An 8,998-nucleotide genomic window follows, 5' to 3' on the forward strand; every position below is an offset into this window, starting at 1 on the left:
TTTGGCTGCATGTCGCTGTGTGCTGATCTAGCCTGTGGTAGATGATCTCTTCTGGTGCAGCCTCTGGAGATGAACCAGACACTTGGGAGCAGAAATAAAAGTCCCTCCAGCTTCACTGGGCACACAGAGGCTTGGCTGGATTTGCCCCAAAAAGGCCTCTCGTGGTGCTGCTGCTGGAGGACAGCGTTTGCAGACAGGTTTCCAGAAGCCATGGGATAAAACACTTCTCAGGGAGGGGCTGTTGGGCACCTCCCGCAGCGTAGCACCCACCACGGGGGCGGGGCCCGGGCTGGGGGGGGAGGTGCTGTGGGCTGGCAGGGGACCTGGTGGGTCCTGCAGGATCTTGCTGCCACCTCCAGCACTGTGCTGAGCAGTCAATCCCCTCCCAGCGAGGCACAGCCCTTTTTTTGGGGGGGTTGCACAACTGACACCTCCCAGTGCCCCGTCCCCGTGGCACCTCCCAGCCTGCTGGGCAAGGGGGCAGAGCCCTGTGGTGTTCCTGGCAGCCACCAAAGGGGTGCAGGTGGTCCCCCAGGGGCAGGATGGAGCCAGCTGGGGTGCTCTGGGGACCCACTGGCCCCCATGTCCCTGGGGGGGGACAGCTGAGGCAGCACCTGCTGGAGCTCAGAGCCACAGCTGCACCCAGCACCACCCGCTGCTTTGAACCCGCTGGGTCAGGCAGGGGAGAGAGCCACACACACTTGTGCTCCACATGCTGATGCCTTCATCCTCCTCCTCCTCCTCCTCAGCCTCCCCAGTCCACCGTCTCCTCCGTTCAGCACTCTCACTGCTGGTCTGGGGGCAGCCCCAGGGCTGGGGGGTGCCGGGACCCCTTGGGCCCCAGCGTTTGGAGCTTGTGGCTGCTGCGGAGCCCGGGGTGGGAGAAACTGGGATCTGCTCTGGGTGGGAGCAACCAGGATCTGCTCTAGATGGGAGCAACCAGGATCTGCTCTAGATGGGAGAAACTGGGATCTGCTCTAGGTGAGAGCAACTGGGATCTGCTCTGGGTGGGAGCAACTGGGATCTGCTCTAGATGGGAGAAACCAGGATCTGCTTTGGGTGGGAGCAACTGGGATCTGCTCAGGGCTGGACCATGTACAGCAGTGGTGGAGGTGGGAGGACCTCCTGGAGAAGGTCAAAGCACCTGCAGCATCAGGGACACCAGGTTCAGATCTGCTGAGCTTTGTCCTTCCTATCCAAACCAGATAAAATTACAGGAAAAAAATCCTCAAAACAACATTTTTTTAACTTTGGGAGAGCCAGAACCTTGGTGTGGACACAGCCCAGTGCCCAACTACATGACTCGTTTCCACTCCATCTTTTCCCATCGTGTTCCCTGCTTCCCACCATAGTCCTCCCAGGGGAGGAGCTGGGGTGGTGGGATGTCCTTAGCAGGGGGTGGCTGCCCCAGCTCTGCCCACGTCCCCTCTCTGAGGTGACCAGGTGGTGGGTGGTGGCACCATCTGCCATGGTGACACATCCTGTGGTGATGTCCCCAACCAGAGGACAGATGGGGACATGGGGTGGCCAGATCCTCCCCTTCACCCGAGCACCACCCTTTCCACCCCTCCCTTGCACACGGGTGACACCTCTCTCTTTGCACCTCTGTTTCTCTGGCTTCCCTCACTCCAAAATTCAAACCCAGGGAGGCAGAGGGGCCAGTCCCACCCTCTGCAGCCAAGCTGTGCCCTCACCAAGCTCAGGACCAAGGACGTGGTCCCCAGGGGTGGGTTTTTTGAAGTGCAGGGTTTGCCCTCTGCTTTTAACAGCAGAGAGGGAATGGTTTGGGTCTGATATTTCTTTTTTTTTTTTTAAATAAAAGCTTTCTTCCCAGCCCTGGACCTTTTAAATCACCCGGGTTCACTGTCTGTTCCCCACGCTCGTGCTTTTGGTCTATTTAAGAGCAAGAGTGTAACATTAAGGTGATTTATAGCAATCTCTGGAGTGGAAGGGCAGAGACTTGGGTATTTTTTTTCCTTTTCCTCAGGTGAAAGAAAACCTCGAATGTTAACTCAGGAGTCGTTAGGACGACCACGCTGTCAGCCCCTGATTTATGAGCTCAAATTTATGAGTTAAAAATTATTATTCCACTCGCCTCGATTTTTTTTTTTCTTTCCCTTGGCCGTTTTAGTGCTTGTGAAAGGTGAGGGGTTTGACAGCTCCTGGAAATAAAAGCCTTTAATATCTCCCTGAGCGAGGCTCTCCCAGGCAAGAAGAGAGATGCCAGGAGGGCTTTTCCTCCCTGCTGCAGATATTAGTCACTCCAGGCCCAGTCTTAACCAAACAGAGCTGAAGGTTTGCTTGAGATAAGCCAGCACTAATCAGCAAAGTCCCTTCTTGGTGCCTGGGGAGTCCCCTGGGATCATCCTACGTGGCCACATCACTGCTGGGCTGGAGGGTGAGACTGGGTGTGGACGATGCCCATCCCTCCCCCCTGCCACTTCCACCCCAAAATGACATTTTCAGACCCTTCCCAGATTTTTTGGGGACCCCTCCAGACTCGGTGGGGGACACAGGCTGTGAACCACAACCCGAGGTGGCTCTGGGATTCAATTAATCAATAATTCACTTCGTTGAAGTATTTTTTCCCCCCCCTGCCTCCTCCATCCCCTGAGTGACACCAACATTTTGGGGCCTGAACTAAACTGGCAGCAGGCTTTAAAATATAACATGCATGAAATACCAGGGAGCAAAAAATATCCTCTTTAAAGCATGTGTCGCGCAGTGGCTTTGAGAGCTGGGGGATTAAAACCTTAGAGGAGCTGGGGAAATAATGCCAGAGCCCCTGCTGCACTTCATTAAAGCACATTTTTGACACAGCTTGACTGATTCAATAACAATTTCGTTGGCCAAAAAGGGAATCCAAAGGGACAGGCAACTGGGTAGCGTTTTGTTGGGGTTTCTTTTCCAGCTTTTTTTTCGTGCCCCTGTTGCCATCTGTGGCTGGAGTGGCTGGAAAGTGGCTCTGAAGGTGGCTCAGGGGAGAGCTCAGCCCATCTTAAAAGGATGGAGGGTTTGTGTCTGTGTGTCCCCCCAAAAATTAGGTGGGGTTGGGGTTGGTGCTGAGCTGGGCTGGATGCTGGGGCCACCTCCCCATCAGCTTCTCTGCTCGACTCCCACTCGTGAGTCCTAAAATCTCTGGCCACAGTTGAATGGGGTGAACGTCTTGGGTTTCCACTCCATCCCCACCTGCTCCATCCCCTCCTGATGTCCACGGTCGTGGCAAAGCCCAAATGGCTTCGAAGATCTCAGGGCAGCTCCTTCAAAGATCTCAGGGGACAGGAATCCACAGAGTGGATGAGGCTTGGCCACTGTGGCTGGGTGGGCTTCTGGTTTTACTGGCCACAAAAGTGAAATGGACATTTTTAGGTGGTTTGAGTGGCAAAGGAGAAAGGAAGAGTTTCATTGGCCTTGGCTGTTTCTTGGGGAAATGCCCATTTTGAGGAAAAAAAGGTGTTTTTCAGTTGGAACCCATGCTTGGAAGGAGGAGGAGCAAGGATGCCTTGGTCTGCATCTCACCCCCAGGAGGGGCTGCAGATGGTCCTGGTGTAAATCAGTCACTAAGGACATCTCGTGGGGCAGGGGCAGGAAAGTTCACTGGGAGAAAGGAGCCAAATTCAGCCTGGAAGGCCACAAAACGGCTGCTCAGATGGTATCTAATTGATTTCATCTCCTTCCTCCACCCTCTCCTAAAGTCGTGGGGATTTTTCTTCCCACAAATTGGCTCAAAAATTTTAAAAAAAAGTTGATCCCAGGTTGAGATTTTTGTATCTCAAGTAACTGGGGTGTTTCTCCTCAGTGCAGAGGGGATGGTGGGGAACAGGTTTGGGGGGGATTCCCTTTGCCTGAGTCCATGGGGGGCTATCCTGCCTTAGGGGGTCTGTTTTCAGGTGCAGAGCCCCTCCTGTGCCCCCAGTCCACCTGCCCATGGATGGACCAGCTGCCCCACTCTGTGCCACCCAGCTCCTTCAGGGTGGGCATGAGGAGTTCAAGGGAGGACAAGCCCCAAGGCTGTCACCCAGGGAGGTGTCCTTCAGCTCTGGGTGTCTCTGACCATGCCTGTTCCCTCCTGGTGCTCCAACTTGTGGCCACCAAGGACCAGATGCTGAGCTGGAGGCGTGCTTGGGATCCAGCCAAGCCCTTACATTCTCCTCCATCTACACACCCCGTGCATGGCAGAGACCTCATGGCCACAGCCCTCCCTGTGCCAGGCGAGCTGGGGAGCAGGAGTTATGGATCACACAGAGACCAGAACACAGAGACACTCCTGAGGTCAGGCAAGAGCAGGAAGGGTCCCAGGGGAGCCGAGGAGCCAGGTCCAAATATGGATCCCCCACGTGCATCTTCTCCAGGAGCAGGCGTGTGTTCCCACCGTGTGTGTCACAATTCCCTGAATAACCCAAGTGTTCCTACAAACAAACCAGAGAAACCCTCTGTCTCTCTGGAGACCAGCCCCAAACAGAGAGCCAGGCCAGGCCCAGCAGTGCAGCACTGAATCACTCAACCAGCTGTCCTTGGAGCAATTGGGGTCAAATCTGCACCCTGGCCTCACGCCACCCACTTCTCTTGCCTTTCACTCCTTGCACCTCAGCTCAGGGTTTGCCCTGTGGTGGTCAGGGTGGGAGGTGGGTGCTGAGGAATCTGCTCTGTTGGGTTTATTCCTCTTTATTCCTAAAGTCCCTTTTATTCCTGGCTCGTCTGTACTGCAGCTGAACACAAAGGGCAGCAAGAAGGGTATTGGCAAGGAGCTTTACCCAGCTACTGGTGCTCCCTGTGGGTGCAGAGTGAACTTAAAACACTCAACAAGTGCCTAAATGGGGCCATAAAACGTGCCCAGGGTATCCTGGGGGGGCAGCCCCCAGGGCTGTGAGGACACTGCCCCACCTCCCCCTGCAGGCACGGGCTTGGTGCCGAGGGCTCCAACAGCTTCAAGCTGGGCCCAGGGGACCTTTCTGCAGGATGACATCAGTAGCATGAGGATGCTGAGTGTACTGTCTGGGAATCTAGAAGACGAGGGGTTTTTTTTTTTCTTCAGGATTATGTGTGTGATAAAAAATGTTCTCCTGACTCTCGGGCCGCCTGTGGAAAGGGATGTGCTGCAAAAGAGACCTCGGCTGCTTCTCCAGCACCTGGGGCTCAGCAGCTCTCTGCTGGGGCAGTCGAGGGGCTGGGCTGGGCTCACCCCACCCCCCTGGCCTCGGCCCCAGGCAGGGAGGTGTGTGAGGTGCCACCTTCTGCAGAAGGGGGTCCAGACCCCCCGGGTTGTGTTCAGCCAGCTGCTGAGCTTGGTGATGTGTGGCTGCTCCAGGGGTATGCCAGGGGGGTTGTGCCCTCAGGGACTGTCCCATGGGGACTTGTGGCCAGCTCTCCACGCCCAGGTACCACCGTGAGGATGCTCTGACCAGTAGGAAGCTCCAAGGGTGGCTTTATCCACGTTGTCCCTTTCTCCCTAGCACTGCTCGTGCTGTTTGGGTGATGCTTCTAGCAGATGTGGGATGCAGCTTTGGTCAGCAATCAAACCTGGTGTTTCCAAGCAATTCCTGATGGGGGATTATACCCCAAAAGAGAGTGAGGTGGGAGAAGGAGCAGAGGGGGTGCAGCTGGAGCCTTCCCAAGGCTGTGGGGGCACACGGAGCTCAGCCTCTGAGGACACAGGGAGAGATGTGGAGCCCCCTGAGGATGGACAAGCTCAGGGAGGAGGAAGGCAGAGCAGGACTTTGCTGATCAGCCCAAACCTGGGGGAAGAAAGCAGGTCAGGGGCTTCCCCTTCAGGGACAAGCTGCTTTGCCCAAGGGCTTGCTGGAGGGCTCAGGGGAGGCACAAGAAGATCTAGTTCCTAAACTGGAGGCTAACTGGAAAATGCAGATCTGCCCCCGGGCAGCTGGGGATTAGCTGTGGGGATCTGTGGAAGGAGGTAGAACATCAGGCTTCCTCCAGTCAGGATCACAGGGACATAGTTGAGCCCCAGCCAACGCATCTCACGGGCCAGAGCTCCACACACAGCCAGGCTCCACCTCCCAAAACACCCACCCTGCCCTGCCCCGGGCTTGGAGCCCCCCCAAACAGCCTCACCACTGAGCTCAGCCTGGGCCAGAAGAACCCCTCAACCCAAGAGGGATGAGGAGAGGGCAGCAGGACCCTCATCCTTTTTGGTGTCAGCATTGGGGCACCCTCGGGAGCACCCAGAGGGGTGGGAGGAGGGGGCACTGAGCTGAGCATCACCCTTGGGTGCCTTCATCATGACCCTTCATCTCCTTCACAAGCCTTTCTGGATGGAGGAGGGAAATGGGGACAACTCCTTGCCCCCGTTCCTCACCCAGCCTTGCACCCACTGAGCCCACCCTGAGGGATGCTCAGAGGGGCTGTTTTCCACCCAGCATTGCTGGCAAGCTGAGCCCAGAGGGTGCTGAGAAGTGAAGTTTCTTTCAAAGCCCCCAAAATTTGCTCCACTACAACATTTTAGCAAGAAGCTGCAACATTAGCCTGGAGAGAAAAAAAAACAGAATTAAAATATCAGTGGGGATCCTCAGTAAATCATTGAGCTCCTCCATCCTCCCCCAGTACAGAGGAGGCTGGAGTTGCTCCAAAAGTGCAGTTTTTAACCAAAAGGAGCTAAAACAAACAAACAAAACCCACTTGGCCGTGGTTTGGGTCGTCCCCTTCCCCCTCCTTTTGATGGTCTCTGTCTTGTACAACCCTGGTGGAGGCAGAGAACTGAGGATTTCACCCAGCTTTTCAAAGTGGCGTGGAGGAAGAAAGCAGCCTTTGTGAAGGGCTTTCTGAAGTCCTCTGTTCTGGGAAGCTTGGAAATAGCACAAAAACATCCTTTCTCCCTAGATTGTGTCGCTTCCAGCTCTAGGCTCCACCACGACCCAGATGTTTAGATGCTGATGCTGAAAAGGCAAATAAAAGCCACAGCACGAAAGGCAGGAGAGAGGGGAGGCTGCGTGGAACTCAGTCCTAGGAACCTGCTCTGCTTTGGGGCCAGGGTCTTTCTCCTCAAAGCAGGGAAGAGAATTAGAGGGAGGGGACCCAGACACAGTGAATTCATATCTTCATTCAGTAGGTGTGGTGGTGACTCTCTGCACATCTCCTTGTGGGCAGCCCTATAGTTTAGCTTTAAGGCAATATGCTTGGTCAGCTCTGAGGGGATGCAGGGTTGGGTGCTATCAAAGCCTTTTTTTCCTGTCTTTTGAGCCGACTCTCCCTTTTGCTGCCCAAGTTTTCCCAGCCTTGGGACAGTTCCTGGTGTGAGGTCATGGGTCTGCTTTTAAAATTATCTTTATTCAGAAGGAGGAGGGACCTCCTTAGGAATAACTCTGTTATTACCTAATTGATTGGACAAGGAGAGTGAAGTGTGAAGCCCTTCCTCATTGTCCAGACCCTTTCTCCAATTATCCCATCTCAGCAAGAACATCTCCAAACCTCTGGTCTCTTGTCCCTCTCTAATTGTTCTGCCTCAGCAAGAACTCCTCCAAATGTCCAAGCTGCTAATCCACCCTTCCAGAGGGGTCTCAGCGTGGGGCTTCCCAGTCAGCCCAAGCTGATGTGGGAAGGGGGGTGACCCCCACCCCAGCTCTCCCCCTGGGCTGGGGTCAGTGTCCAGCCAGCTGCTGGGACGTGTGTCCAGCTGGATTTTCTGCTGGAGAGAGGAGCTGGGACCAGCCCCAGTGCACCCAGATGTTGATGGCAGAGGGGAGGCTGCAGCCCCCCTGGTCCCCCCAAAGCTCTGCCAAGCTGTGCCGGGCAGAGGGATGTTAGGGGAGGGTCAAGGCAGCGTCTCCCACCCCTCCTAAACCCTCTGCTGCCAGAGCACAGGTTGTCCTGGCCAAGCCCTGGCGCAGGAGCTGGGAACTGAACTCTCTCTGCTTTGGCAGGCAGAGGGAGACGAGCTGCTCTGGTGCTGGCTTCTTGGAGTCCAAGCCCTGGCTCTCAGCACTTGCCTGGCCACGGGCTCGTCCCGGCCACCGCCACAGAGGGCAGAGGGGACATCTCCATCCTGCCCCTCCTGCCTTCTCCAGGGGATGGGGCAGGGACTGGGATGCTCTCAGAGCAGAGCCTGGCACCCACAGAGCTAACAGGACCCCCCACACACCCCCCATTGCCCTGGGCTTGGGAGGGTCTCAGCTGGTGTTTGCCGTGGGTCCCACAGCATCTCACTGTCCCCGGGTGAAGTGCTGGGGTCTGAGCCCCAGGCCCTGGATCAGTTTGAGAGGGATGATGCCCACAGCCAGGCAGGAGGGATCTTCCTCTTGGTTTTCTCTCAAGGGCTGGCTAACCTTGGGTGAAAGCCAGTTAGGAGATCCCCACCAGGTGCCCAGCCTTTAGGATTAGCCTCAGGTGTCCTGCCCCTGAAGTTCTCAGGATAAAGGCTGCTTCTGCTGGTAGTGGGTGTGTTAGTTTGACGTGTAAGGTTTCCAGTTGTTGGGAGGGTTTCCTGACTGTCTACCCCAAGCAGGACTCCCAGTGATGGTGGGATAACATCACAACCAGGACAGAAGGAGGATTATGTATGTAATGATGTTCCCTTCTTGGCAATTACTGTGTGATTGGAATTGGACTAATGACCTGGCTTGTTCCTTCTCCCATGACCTGGCTTCTGGCTTGGCTCACTCCTTTCTTTGCTTTCTCATATACTGTTGGTGAATGTATTGTTCTGTTTCTTCCTCTGGTTGTTACCCACCTCGTATCCTCCCTGAATGCTCTGGAGTGGGATGGGAAGGTCTGACCTGGGTCCTCCCCATTGGTGGCAGTGTCCTTCCTCCTGGGACATGCAGTCAGCAAAAGCCCAGGCACTGTCCTTGCTGTCCCCAGCCCCTGCACCCCACTGAACTGGGGGGTGTTCAGAGACTCATGTGGTCTCATGGAGCCATGGAACAGTGGGGTGGGAAGGGACCTCTGGAGATCATCTCCTCCAACCCCTCTCCTCCAGCAGCTCACCCACAGCAGGGTGCCCAGGGTCACAGCCAGGAGGGTTTGGGATCTCTCCAGAGCAGGA

The sequence above is a fragment of the Merops nubicus genome, unplaced genomic scaffold (genome assembly GCF_000691845.1).
Source record: "Merops nubicus isolate BGI_N331 unplaced genomic scaffold, ASM69184v1 scaffold6846, whole genome shotgun sequence".
NCBI classification, from domain to species: Eukaryota; Metazoa; Chordata; class Aves; order Coraciiformes; family Meropidae; genus Merops; species Merops nubicus.